The sequence below is a fragment of the Panthera onca genome, chromosome B1 (assembly GCF_046562875.1).
Source record: "Panthera onca isolate mPanOnc1 chromosome B1, mPanOnc1 haplotype 2, whole genome shotgun sequence".
NCBI classification, from domain to species: Eukaryota; Metazoa; Chordata; class Mammalia; order Carnivora; family Felidae; genus Panthera; species Panthera onca.
The window spans coordinates 119,053,783-119,064,783 of NC_138342.1; positions in this window are offsets into that span (position 1 = coordinate 119,053,783).

An 11,001-nucleotide genomic window follows, 5' to 3' on the forward strand; every position below is an offset into this window, starting at 1 on the left:
GATTAACCTATCCAGGTCATTCACGTTCCTTAGTATAGTCAGGCCTCAGATTATATGCTGACCTTCGGTGAGACCGGAAATAATCTAACGTAAAATGTGACCATTTGGGGATCAGTATATTAGTTATCTAATAATCTCCCATGAGATTCAAAACAAAGGTCTCAGCTTTGGCTGTAATGCCCTTCATTTCTTCTGCATCCCCTCTTGCCAATTCTCTGTTAAGGAAAATCTTCAGCATGGGAGAAGTAAAAAAAAGTCTGCGATACTTCAGCTGCCATAAGCAACAGACCTGGCACAGAGATGAAGTAATGTCTGCCCAGGACAGTGGAAGTTCATTGATCCAATTCTGCCCACCATCCATGGATGAGTAACTGACAGATGTTGCAAAAAGACAAGAAGACAAGGCTGATTGGCAAGGGGCAGGAGTCACCCAACCTTAAAATAGAAACAGTGTGGCATCCGTTGGTTAAAATAAAGTTCCAGTCGTGGACATTTTGCAGGTTGATGTTACACAGATTTGTGTCATTAAAAACCTTTTTTTTTTAAAAAAAAAAGAAAAAGAAAAAGAAAACCTTTTTTCTCCACAAAAAAGCACTAGTGTTTATTTATTTATTTATTTATTTTTGTAAACTATGTTAATCCACCTTATGTATTGTTGTTTTGTATTTCTCAATTACCATGCCTACGTCCTCTGGTAACAGAACACTTTTATACCTTTTCAAAACCTTCCTACCTACATTTTCAGCCCATGAAGTTTGCAGAGGGGAGAGGAGACAGAATCCCTCTCCTGGCTCCAGGGGTACACTGGTCACCCAGATCACCTTCCTCTTGACCACAGTGATTGATTCAAAGATGGGCATGTGACTGAGGCTGGTCCAATTAAAGCTCTTTCTGGGAACGTTGCTGGAACCACCAGAAAAGGAATTGTCTCTCCTTCAGAGAATCATGGAAGTTCAGGACAGTAATATAAGCTTGGAGCCGCCTAGGGTCAGTGTTGATATAGCATGGACAGTTTGTTTGAAAATAAAGCCGACCCAGAGGAAAAGAGAGCCAAGAAATGGAGGTAGTCCTCATGGCACCATTTTTGTCCTGGATCCAGATGGGCCTAAAGCCAGGTTGCCCTGGAAGTTCCAGTTATATGAGCTAATGATTCTCCTTTTTCCTACATTTTCCTTCTTTCCTTCCCTTCTCCTTCCATTCTTTCAAGTGTGTGTGTGTGTGTGTGTGTGTGTGTGTGTGTGTGTGTGGTATGATTGAAATATCCATCAGTTAGGGACTGGTTAAATAAATCATCTCTGAATAATGAAATCTATGCAATAATTAAAAAGACTCATGCAAAGCTACATATGAATCGTTGAATTACTTATTATAAAAAGAGTGAAAGCAACTGAAACCCTCTATTGGGAGATGAAATAAATAAAATATCTTATATCCATACATTCAAATAAGCAACTGTTAAAATAAGTCATATGTGACTAATTGATTGACATTAAAAGATAGTCATGACATATTATTGATTTTAAAAAGCACATTATGAAAAAAGTTACAAAAACACTCATTTTATAAAATTATGTAGTTTTTGTGTAAATAAACCTGGAAAACTCTTGAAACCTAGTTAAACGTTTTTACGCTGGGATTTTAGGTGCTTTTTCTTATCATTTATTATTTTCTTTATTTCTTTAATTCTATATGTATATATAGTATAGAAAATGAAAACTTTTGATTTTTTTTTAGAAAAAAGAAAAACAGAGAAAGAAGGGAAGAAAGGAAAGGAGGAAGAATCTGAAGAGAAACAAGAATGGGAGTGTCTATAGTTTGAAGTTTGCCTAAATGATTCAGGAAGATTCAGGGAAGAGGTGACACCATTTCATGAATCTTAAAAAGGTATTTCCCAGGTGGACAGATGGGGAGAGGGCATCCAGAAAGGCAAAGGTTCAAAAAAGCAAGAAGCCATGATGTCTTAAGGAATAAATTTTCTGATATAGCTAAATAAGTGCCAGTAAATTAGCAATTTAATCTTAATAACTAGGACAGAGTCAATTAAAGTCAATGTTAAAACAAGGAATGTCGTATCAGGATTGTGTATGGGATGTACAAGGGAGAAGACAAGTACTATACCTCAAGGACACTGGTCTCTACAACCAGTTGCTGACCCACATCTCTCCTTTGAGGTCTATTAAATATCTCTAACTTAACATGTCCAAAGCAAAACTCTTGTTTTCCTGTCCAAATCTGCTCCTTCTCTGCAGTGGTTAATTTTGTGTGTCAGCCTGACTAAGCCATGAGGTGCCCAGATATTTGGCTAAACATCTTTTGGGGTGTTTCTTTGAGAGTGATTTTGGATACGATTACCATTGAAATCAATAGACGGTAAAGCAGATTGTCCTCCCTGGGGTGGCTGGGCCTCATCCAGTCAGTTGAATGCCTGAACAGAACAAAAAGACTGACTCCCCTGTAAGTAAGAGAGTATTCCTCCTGCCTGCCTTCACACAGAAACATTGGACTTTTTCCTGCCTTCACATTTGAACTGAAACACATGACTACTTTCCATGTCCTGAGTTGCTGGCCTTGGGACTAACACTGTACCATCAGCTCTTCTGGTCCACAGTTTGCAGACGTGCCCTGTAGATTTGGGGCCTTGTCAACTTATAATCATGTGAGCCAACTCCTTACAATAAATTCCTTTCCCTGTATTTATAGACATCCTATTGATCCTGTTTCTCTGGAGTACTCTGACAAATATATTCTTCCTTCCCACAGAAGAAAAACGGTGGAATGAGTCTATCAATACCGTGGGTACAAAAACCTTGGGGTCATCCTTGACTCTCCTTCTTCTCTCACACCAAAGGTTCAATCCAAAGCAAATCATGTCAGCTCTACCTTTAAAATATATCCATAATCTGACCACTACTTATCTTGCCTCCTGTTACCATCATGGTCTAAACTTCCATCATCTCTCATCTGGGCCAATGCAATAGTATCCTTACTGGTCTTCCTGCTTCCTCCTCTGCCTCTTTACAGTCATCTGTCTGCACCACAGCCTCAGTACTCCTTCTCAAACATGTCAGATCATGTCCAGCCTCTCAAAACCCACTAATGGTTCACATCTGATTCAGGGGAAAATCTAACATCCTTATCACAGCCTGCAGGCCCCTGTAGGATCTGGCTGCCCCTTCTACCACTCCAAGTTCACCCTCTTGCCTTGCCTCTTGCCTTTTGTCTCCTTTTTCTTTCTCTCTCTCTCTCTCTTCTTTTTTTTTTTAATAGGCCAGGAGTTCCTTCTGTTGAAAGAGTCTATTCCCAGATAGCCATAGGGTCCTGCCTCACTTCCTTCAGGTATGCCCCGCAGGCCTTCCCTGCCAGCCTGTATGAAATAATCTTCTCCATCAGCTCTCTACATCCTCTTACCCTTCTTTGAGGCATGTTTTGCCACCAGACACGTAGTGCATCTTATTTTATCTTCTGAGTCCCCTTCTAGAATATGAGCCCATAAAAGCAGACAATTACCTTGCTTCTGTATCCTCTGCACATGGAGCTGAGGCTGGCACACAGGGGTACTCAATACCTCTTCGCTGATGAACTATATTTCTTTCCATACATGAAGGAAACAAGATATTTTTGATGTAATAATAGTTAACAATTATTGATCACATACTATATATTGGGCACTATGCTGTGCTTCTTACATAAATTAACTCACTCAGTTCTCACAACAACCCTTGGGGCCTCAGAGCGTTTTCCGAATGACGAGAGGGAGGCAGAGATAACTTTACTAATGTCACATGCTGATAAGGGGCGGAGTCTGGCCCAGAGACCAGGCTCAACCAGTAGGTCTCTTATTCAGAATACACTTCCTGCAAATTCATCAGTAGGCACTGAAGAACAGCCAAGATGAAAAAGACTATCCCCTAATTGTATTCCGCAGGGATGAAAAATATTTCCCACCATATAGTATCTCCATCAGTTCCCAGCTAAACAGCACAGCAGAGTAAACAGAGTGGAAAGCTCAGGGCACCCCCCTGCAGTTCACATTGTGACACCCGTGAAGCAATTTGGTGGAGACTAACAAGGTAACAGCAAAGGCTTGCTTAAAAACCTTTCGCAGGTCACATATACCTTGTACAGTTGGTAGGAGCTTCACAAGCCCATTTGAAGATGCACACAGTCCCTTTTACCCTTGTAAATGTATTCATTTGTGTGTTTAACAAATATTTACTGAGTACCATTAGGTGTCAGGCACAGTTCCAGGCACTGGAGATATAAAATATCTTCTTTCATTGACTTTCACCCCATTTGTAACAAAATGGAGCTTATATATCAGTGACTTGGAGCTAAACTCTGTAGTCAGACTTGGATACAAATCCCAGCCCTGTTGTTACTGATTACATGACCTCTGGCAAGTTACATAACTTGTCTAAATCTCAGTTTCTTTGTTTATTCAAGGGAGGCAATATTGATGATCAGATCTACCACACCGGTTGGTTTATTAGGGGGATAAAATGAGATTGCCTGATACACCCTAAGCATTCAGAAACATAGTACCCATGATGGCGAGAGTGGGCTAGTAAAATCTTTGTGATTTTAAATATGGTTTTGTATGTATGATGAACTTGAAGTTTTCCAGCTAGAGTCAGTTCCTCTTAAGTGATAAGAGCTTGTCCAAATTTTAGCATCTTGAAAGAGAGAAAGTTCAGTCCACATTTTCAAGTAGAATGCTAAATTTTGTGATGAAGTCATAGGGTCTTACACTCACAATTAGACATCATAATAAGGCTATTAAAAGAACCCTGATTCATTAATTCGTTCATTCTTCTTTCCTTCTGGGGTTATCTGGGAAAGCTGCCCATTTGCAGAGAGCTCCTTTGGCTATCTTCCTTTGCCTTTCAGAGCCCTCAAAACAAAGTTCTTAAGTACCTCGTAATGGGTCCATGGGATTGTTGATTTTGTTTATAACATGTCAGAAGTAACAATTTTTATACTACTAATAGACTCATTACAAAGTATAAGGGATATCTCAGGTGGTTTCTGAATGGACTAAATATTCATATTTATTTATAGGCTCTTCTGCCTTCATGGACATTAGACCAGGAGTTTAAAACCATAAATTCTAATCCTGGGCCTAATACTAATTAACTGTTTGATCTTGACTTCACTGGGGCCTTGGCTCAGGTCATGATCCCAGGGTCATGGGATGCTTACCTATCTATATCCTAAGGCTATTGTCTACATCATCTTCCAATTTTAAAATTCTACACTTGCCCATAAATAAAGCTAATCAACAAGAAACCTTATCTCCCCTTGGTCCATGGAGCTAAATGTGAGGACACAGGGACCTATTAAGGAACAGATGAGCACAGGGGCTCTAGCATTTCAAGTTGTAAGCCCCATATAACAAGACAGGAATAAAGGATAAAAATGATAACATCCATACATCTTTTCTAAGCATAAACATATGTGATAGCTACATTCATTTCCTTGAAAAATATTTGAATGATGTTGGGCATTTAAAACTCACTGAACATGCAAATGCTAATATATCTAATACCATGTACAAAAATTACATGACTTTCCTTATTTGTTGTTCAGTGACTCTAACCAAACCCATGCCACGTTTAGTTAGAATCAATGTTAGATTTGAGACTCAGTCCAGATCAGCACTTCAGAGGAGCCCGTCTTCAAATGATGAGTTATCATCAGGCACATAACTTTTTGAGGGGTTTGGGATCCTTTGAGATAAAAGGGACACTTTCAGCCTGAGCTCCTGATGAAAAAGCTTAAAACTATTCTGCCCTTGGAAAACAAAAGAGCTCATCCAGGACAATTGACTATATTTTGCAGATTGAAAGGGATCATTGAGTAAATGTTTTGGTGCTAAAATCCTCCCGGTGAGGAAAATACTCTCTAACATTCCTTTGGACTCTACATGTCAGGCTCCTTTGCACAGAAGAATGAGTCTGAGGTGTTTTCTGAAGAGAGGTTGGAGACAGGTTGTCAGAGTGGTGGTAAGCCAGTAGTATTCTGAATCCATTGAGCTCTTAACTACTGTCCTCCATGAGCCAAGCAAGTTAACCTGGGTCCATTGCACTGCCTGAGAAGAACTAAGGAATAAGTGACTATATTTTTACATGTCTGTTACTTTACGAATGTGTGGTGTAGTGTATGTTTGATGTAGATCAATGATTGATTCCCTGAGCTGGATAAAATAGGGTGCTAAACAGAAGATAAGGCATTTTAAGAATCCTCACCACTGCAGAGAGGTTATTTTGCATAAAATAGGCACTCGATTTATGAACATTATAACTAAATAAGGTAGAACAAGTTTAAAACATTTACCCTCTTGAATATTTAGTTGGTCACAGTCCTAAATTTTCCTTAACTCCACACATGACTGTGTATACTTACACAATTGAGTAGCTATTTACAGGAATCATCCAAAAATGAACATCCTTAAGAACAAGTAGACATGAAAAGAACTGATTAGAAATTTTAGAAAAGGGCACCTGGGTGGCTCAGTCAGTTGTGTCCAACTCTTGATTTTGGCTCGGGTCACGATCCCAGGGTCATGGGATCAAGCCCCATGTCAGGCTCCATGCTCATGGAGCCTGCTTAGGATTCTCTCTTCTCTCTCTCTCTTTCTCTCCCCCCACTCACACACACACTCTCTCTCTCAAATAAAAAAAAAAGAAATTTTAGAAAAAAATGCGTCTTTGAAAATTAAAAATCTTAATAGATGGGATAACATTGAGACTGACATCAGCCAAGGAGAGACGTGGAAAATAGTGCTGGGGAATTCACACCGAATGCAGTGTATGGAGACAAAAACTATGAAAGAGAAGTCGAGTCATAAATAATAGATGGAGAGGCTCCAAAATAAACCTATAGGCGTTCCAGGGAAAAACAGATTAAAGAGAAAGACAGAGAAACATTCGGAGAGATAATGGCTGAGAATTTTCCACAGTTGAAGACATCCTTGAAAAGTTCACAACAAATTCCAAACAACATAAATAAAAATAAATCCACATTATAGGGAAACTGTAAAACATCAAGGGAAAATAGGACAATCCCAAAAGCTACCAGAGAAAAAAGACAGGTTACATATAAAAGGGCAATCAGGCTGGTAGCAGTCTCCTCATCAGCACTGATAGATGAAATAACTATTCAAACGGCCAAAGGAACATAATCTCCTATCTAGCTAAATTTCACACTGAAACTAAACTATCATGCAAAAGAACGACAAAATAAACACTTCATCCATGGGAAGTTTATGCCTTATAGACCCATTAGAGAATTGTCTTGACTACAAAGAAAAGAGCCTAATAATAATAAAACAATGGCTAACACTTTACACACACCAGCTACTTTTAATCTTATGATAACCCTATGAGGTAGATATATATTTTAGCCCCATTTCACAGTAAGGAAACTGAGATACAGAAAGATTAAGATCTCATAGCTGGTAAGAATCGGGATTTGAACCAGGCAGGCTAGGGAGACATCGGATGAAAGAAATAATAAGTAAAGAAGTTGACAAAATAAATGGAAATGTTTTAAATAACCATTGACTGTAAAAAATAAAAAGAAAAACTAAAATTCTATATAATAATAACAAGAGTTTTTCCATATGTATCTAAATCATATTAACACCCTCAGTGTATTTAAGAGAATGGTAATAAATAGTACCTTAAAAGTTTTTATAAAAATTTATAGTTACATAGGTTAAAAATGTAAGGGTTATGACAAGGAGAGAAAGGCAATTTATTATAGTTTCAAGATCAGTGAGGAAAATTAAAAGTAGAATAAAGGCATTTATCAGTTCAGCAGAAAGCAAGAAAAGGAGAAGGGAAATTATGATGAGGAAAAGAATGGTGAAAGGAAAACAAAATAAAGACCGTGGTAAGGACATGTTCAAATATATCACTAATCACAGTAAATAAATGTTAAATGAAATTTGCATGTTAAAGGAACTTGCTGATCCATTGTATTTTTAAAAATAGCCAAGAAATTTTATTATCCAAGTTTTATATCTGCCTCCTACAGATTAGTATTATTTTAACCAATGATCGATTGAGAACATTCAAACAATGTATCTTGCATTTCTAATTTAAAAACCCATATTTAAAAATTGAGACTTGGTGTTTACATAACCATGATGATAAGGTAAATTAAAACCCAGACAGATGAATATTTATAAAAACTGATATTTCAGGAAAGGACTTGAAGTAAGAAGTCCTTTCCAACTGCTCTTTAATTAGAGGACAATTATTTTAAAATAGAGTTTTTCCTAATTGTACTCTGGACTATGTCAAAGGAAAAACATTCAGCAATCTTCAAGCTTTTACCTCCTAAAATTTTAGATAGATTGCTGTTCAGAACAATTTTCTAATCAACATTATAGGAAATCTTCTATTTGATAAAAGGCCAAATGTCTACATACTTGAAAGTCGAATGATCTTTTTAATGTATTAATGTCATCTAGTATCTTCCACGCTCAACCAGAAGGAATAATTTTTATTGTCTATGTGCCTTATGAATATGAGATTAAAATGTAATTCTTGTTGATCAAAACTGTAGATTCCACGTCATGATTAATTCCAAGAACACAGATTTCTGCATCTTCCGTGGAAACCGTACTTTGCAGTAGGAACAACATTCTCAGTTTTCAGGTTGTCATTTTCTTGCTCTTTTTGATTGCAAAGTGCAAAAGATTTCTGAATAAATTGCCTGCACATCGAGAGCTTCCTGCAACTACCACCACAATCAATACAGAAAACCGTTTCATCACGTTAAGCCTCCCTCTTGCTACCCCTTTAAAGCCACACCCACTTCCTCCCCGCCCATCCCTATTCCCTGGCAACCACTCATCTTTTCTCTACTTCTATAATTTTGTTATTTCAACAGTGTTATATAAATGGAATCATTCAGTATGTAACATTTTTTTCTCAACCATCATTATTCTCCTGGGTTTCATCCAAGTTGTTGTGTTTATCAATATTTCTTTCCTTCTATTGGTGAGTACTCTTACTTGGTGTTGATATATCACAGTTTATCTGTTCACCCATTGAAGGACAACTGGATAATTTCCAGTGTGGGGTTATTATTAATAAAGCTGCTATTAATATTCATGTACAAGTTTCTGCATGAACCTAAGTTTTCATTTCCCTGTGGTAAATGTCCGGGAATACATCGCTGAATCATTTGATAAGTACATGTTTGATTTAAAAAATGCCAAACGTGGGGCTCCTGGGTAGCTCCACCAGTTAAGCATACACTCTTGATTTCGGCTCAGGTCATGACCTCACAGTTTGTGAGTTCGAGCCCCACATCAGGTTTAGCGCTGCCAGTGTGGAGCCTGCTTGGGATTCCCAATCTCTCTCTCTCTCTCTCTCTCTCTCTCTCTCTGACCCTCCCCTCAGTCTCCAGTCTCTCTCTCAAAATAAATAAACATTAAAAAAAATCAAACTATTTTCTTGAATGGATGTGCTATTTAACATTACCACCAGCAATCTATGAGTGATCTAGATTCTTGTCAGCATTTTGTGTTGTCTTTATTTTTAATTTTATCCATTCTCATAGGTATGTAGTGATATCTTGTCATTTTAATGTACATTTCCCTAGGGGCTAATGAAATTAAATATCATTTTATGTGCTTACTTGTCATCTGTATGTTCTGTTTGGTAAAGTATGTGGTCATGTCATTGGCCCATTTTCTAATTTGATTATTTGCTTATTCACTATTGTACATTTGAGAATTCTGTATAGTTTTGGGAGCACCTGTGTGGCTCAGTGGGTTAAGCGTCCCACTCTTGACCTTGGCTCCTGATCTCATGGTTTGTGGGATCCAGAGCTGCGTGGGGCTCTGTGTTGATGGGCACAGCTTGGGATTCTCTCTCCCTCTCTCTGCCCTTCCCCCACACGCACACCCACTCCCTCTCTCTCTATCTCAAAATAAATAAATAAACTTTAAAAAAAGAGAATTCTTTATGTTTTCCATATACAAGTAATTTGTCGGATATATGTTTTGCAAATATATTCTCCCTGGTTGTAATTTGTCTTTTCATCCTCTTAAGAGTCTTTCCCAGAACAAAAGTTTTTAATTTTGATGAAGTTCAAATTATCAGCTTCTCTTTTTATGGATTCATGCTTTTGACCTTTTCCAACAATAAGTTGAGCCTATTTTTGTGGATTTCTGTCTGGGTTCTGTATTCTGTTCCATGGATCTATGTGTCTATCCCTCCAACCATGCCACATAGTTTTGATTACTGTAACTACATAAGTCTTGATCAGGTAGGCTGATTCCTCCAATATTATTCTTTTTTTAAAAAAAATATTTTACCTATTCTAGTTCCGTTCTCGTTTCATAGAAGTTTTAGATAATCTTTTTAAATTTTATTTTTATTTTTTTAATGTTTATTTATCTTTGAGAGAGAGAGAGAGAGAGACAGAGTGTGAATAGGGTAGGGTAGAGAGAGAGGGAGACACAGAATCAGAAGCAGGCACCAGGGTCCAAGCTGTCTGAACAGAGCCCAATGTGGGGCTCGAACCCATGAACCACAAGATCATGACCTTAGCTGAAGTTGGACACTTAACTGACTGAGCCACCCAGAAGCCCTAGAAGTTTTAGATAATCTTAATTACAAAAAATCCTGCTGATATTTTTATAGGAATCACATTAAACTTGGGGAAATCGACACCTTTATTGTGTTGAGTCTTTCCATTCATGAACACAGTATATCTCTTCATTTATTCAGATCATGTTGTAATTTTCATCATACAGATTCTATACATTTTTGTTTGATTTATATTTAAATATTTAATATTCTTTGGAGCATTAGTAAATGGCATTGCATTTTTTAAAATTTCAGTTTCTACTGATTTACTATTAGTATATAGAAATGCAACTGGTTTGGGCATGTTAATCTTACGTCCCGCTACTTGCTAAACTCACTTATGAGTTCTAGGAGGCTTTTTGTTGTTGTTGTTTTTGGTAGATTCCTTTGGATT